At 39.9% G+C, this 3,857-nt stretch overlaps 1 protein-coding gene across 1 annotated transcript in view; it reads left to right on the plus strand.

Annotated features, from left to right (window-relative positions):
* Positions 1-108: 108 nt before the first annotated feature.
* Positions 109-3,857, plus strand: part of LOC101848974 (transient receptor potential cation channel subfamily M member-like 2) — a gene marked incomplete in the record, with an annotated part of 84,953 nt that continues 81,204 nt past the window's right edge. Inside the window, 1 exon segment of the mRNA XM_005100011.3 lies at positions 109-324.

Genomic DNA, 3,857 nt, shown 5'->3' on the forward strand with positions numbered 1-3,857 from the left:
AGCAGCAGCAGCAGTAGTAGGGGCAACAAGTGTCAAACTTTGATCTTTACTGTGAACGGGAAAGGCTTAGTAGACACAGAAAATTCCATTACTTGGTATCCAGCTAATACTCTAAAAGAGAATCGATACCTTCGGGGGAAAAACGGCGCAAATGTCCGCTTCCAACGTCGCAGGGCGCTTGTGTGTGTGCTCGTGCGTGACAAAGAACGTGTGTATTAGTGTGTACATGTATACGTGTTGAACTTTGTGTGTGTATGTGTTAACAGAAAGCAGGGCGGGAAGAAGTAGATGTGTCAGTGCTGTTAAAAACGATAGAAGGTTACTGTAAGTATCCTTTTTAGTTTTTAGTATGAGTTTTGCGGCACTTGTAAAACATATTATGTCCAAGTATAAGTGCCGAAAATAAGATGCCTGTCCCTTTTTGCTTTCTTGGAAAAAAGTTTTATGTACCTGGTAATGGTGTTGGAAATAAGTTGTATATGGCGTGGCGTTGATACATAGTATTGTGTAGTGGTGTTGAAACAAAGTTGAGATAAAGTAAGTTGCATGTAGTGGTGTTGAAATAAAGTTGAGATAAAGTACGTTGTATGTAGTGGTGTTGAAATAAAGTTGAGATAAAGTAAGTTGTATGTAGTGGTGTTGAAACAAAGTTGAGATAAAGTAAGTTGTATGTAGTGGTGTTGAAACAAACTTTAAATAAAGCATTGTATGTAGTGGTGTTGAAAATAAGTTGTAAGTAGCGTGGTGTTGAGACATAGACGTTGTATATATGTATGTAGGCTAGTGGCGTTGAAACAAAGTTGAGACAAAGTTGTATGTAGTAGTGTTGAAAAAAAATTGCTTGTTATGGTGATGGGACAATACTTGTATGTAGTAGTGTTGAAACAAAGTTGTATATAATGGTGTTGAGACATAGTTGTATGTAGTGGTTGGAAATATGTTGTATGTTATGATGTTGGAGACATGCTGTATGTAGTGGTGTTGGAGATATGTTGTATGTAGTAGTGTTAAGACAAAGTTATATATAGTGGTGTTGAGACATAGTTGTATGTAGTCAGTCGTGTTGGAAAAAAGTTGAGACATGATTGTATGTAGTCGTGTTGGAAAAAAAGTTGAGACATAGATCTAGATCTAGTTGCTTGTTGTGGTGATGGGACGAATTTGTATGTGGTAATGTTGAAACAAAGTTGTACATAATGGTGTTGGAAATATGATGTATGTAGTGTGTTGGAAATATGTTGTATGTAGTGGTGTTAAGACATAGTTGTATGTAGTGGTGTTGAGACATAGCTGTATGTAGTCGTGTTGGAAAAAAGTTGAGACATAGATTTAGTTGTAAGTAGTGGTGGTAAGACAAATTTGTTTGTAGTGGTGGTTAGACAAAGTTGTGTGTAGTGGTGTTGAGACGAAGTTGTATATAGGGGTGTTTGGAATAAGTTGTGTGTAGTGGTGTTGGGAATAAGTTGTGTGTAGTGGTGTTACGAATAAGTTGTTTGTAATGGTGTTGAGACAGGTTGGAGTTTGAATCCTGTCAGTCACTATATTGGTTTTTTAAAAAAACGTGGGTAGCTCTAAGCACTAAGTGGATCATACGGCCTGTTTGGTTGTATGACGAAAACGGAGCCACACAAACGGCCAGTGCATGTCCTTATTTGTTTGTCCTTCGTCTGTTGATGCCTCGTGACTCAATGGAGCAGGGGTAGATAGGATTAACGCTAACATTACATAAACGCAATCCCGCATTACCACTCATCCCCACCATTATTCTAAAATCACCGTTGCTCTCAGATCCTTGACTTACACAATTCCTTGAATCTCTATCTGCAATAGTTACACATTGTTACTAATTATGTACGTAATACGCCATTGGACACTATTAGTATTATACGCACTTTTTTCTACAAATCAGATGGCGCCAATCTCATATCAATGAGCAAGGGACACAAAAATAGTCTGTTGAAGCCTGGGATGTTCTGCGATTATGAACCAAGAAGTTAGAAATGGTTAATTCAGGTTCGGGCAGCCCCTCACCGCAAAACGTGTCTTAATTTGGATGAAAGGACATTTTAGAGCTCGCGTCATCAGTCGTGAAACAGAGCATCCATGGGCACCACACCGTCCGAATTTGGACCTACTTGATTTTGAGTTGTTTCTCTGGGGTTATCTCAAAGATGAAATCTCAGATGATAGATTCGCAACCCATCAGAAACTCAGAAACTGAGTAAAGGAACTTGTGTGTCGAGGAACATATCAATATGAGCCAAGGAACATATGAGTCAAGGAACGTGTTAGCCAAGGAACATATGAGTCAATGAACTTGTGTGTCGATGAACATTTGAGTCAAGGAACATATAAGTCAAGGAATGTGTTAGTCAAGGAACATATGAGCCAAGGAACTTGTGTGTCGATGAACATTTGAGTCAAGGAACATATGAGTCAAGGAAAATACATGTATGAGTCAAGGCACTTGTGAGAGCTACCCCGACAGCAGTGGGGCCCATGTGGAACTTCTTTTGTAAAGCAGACAGTTCTAATGCAGATTTCCTTTTATTGTATTACTTGTAATGAATGATTTAGTTGTCTGTCTGGGTGATCTCTTCCTGTTACAAAAAAAAAAAAAAAAAAAAACAGCTTTGCCATACGTTAAGCGGGTTTTTGTTTTGTTCGTTTGTTTTTTTTAAAAGTTTTTTAGGCGGTCACCGAGTTTGGGAATCCACGTATAAGAATATTGCATTTGAAGACCTTTAGTAAAAAAAACCCAGGTAAGTAACTTTTTAAAATCGAGTTTTGCCCTATTGTTGAGGAATCCAGATGCCTTCTTCACAAATGAGTTCACGGATAGCCTAGCTGAGTCACGTGACATCTAAGGTAAAAGAATTTATGCTCTAATAACGGCCTTTCGGGCTTTTTCAAACTTTTAATTTCTATTTTCTTCTCTTTTTCAAGCAAAAAAAATAAAAATAATATGATAGTCTGGTTTTTCCTCTGGAGACCTGATTTATATTGCGCATGACCCCCCTCTAATAGCAAGCTGTAAACAATTATTATCCCCTGAAGACCAAGAGACACTCAGAAACATTCTCGGATTTCCGCCAAGTGCACCCAGCGAGGTGTGCAGTTGGCTTGACATTCGACATTTTGTTGTTGTTGATGCTGTCGTTCCTTCAGTGAAGAATTCGGCGTCTCAGAGAGACTGTGCTTCTTACAAAGAGCGAACTCAGCGGAATCTGTTATCGGCTCTAACTGTCTTTGTCGTTGAGAGAATTGAGCTTGGATTGATTGACAGACGCCACAAGTTATTTTTAGAGTGCTAGACGTATCGATCCTTCTTAACTTACAAGTAGATCTCTGTGTTAATATTTTTTGGGGGGCAGGAGGTATCGATCGGTCTTGACTTAGATCAGTGTATTTACTAATTTATGGGGATTCCTGGAGAATAATTGGCCCTCTGCTTGCCTACTCAGCGGAGATGAAGGCGATTTATGGAGGCAATTGAACCAGACTCAAACCTCTTTAGGCACTCATTCACTCCCTGCCTTCCTCCCTGCCTCTTTCCCTTCCCCCATCCCTCTTCCCACCCACCCCATCTCTCTTCCTCCCTACCCATCTCCCTCCCTCAGTGATCCATTCAATCAATTAATTTGATCAATCCCGTAACTGACTGTCTGGAGGCTCTTGTGGTCTAGAGGATAAGGTGCTCGCCTCTCATTCAATAGGTCGCAGGTTCGAATCAGGACAGCGACGGAAAATGCTCTTCTCCCAAAAATGTTCTCCTTTCACATCCTTTCCTGCTCTTTAACAATGTTCTGTCGTCTGCTGTTTTCTCTACTTTCAGACCCCACCCCCTCTCTTCCTTT

Source organism: Aplysia californica, unplaced genomic scaffold (genome assembly GCF_000002075.1).
Source record: "Aplysia californica isolate F4 #8 unplaced genomic scaffold, AplCal3.0 scaffold00232, whole genome shotgun sequence".
NCBI lineage: Eukaryota > Metazoa > Mollusca > Gastropoda > Aplysiida > Aplysiidae > Aplysia > Aplysia californica.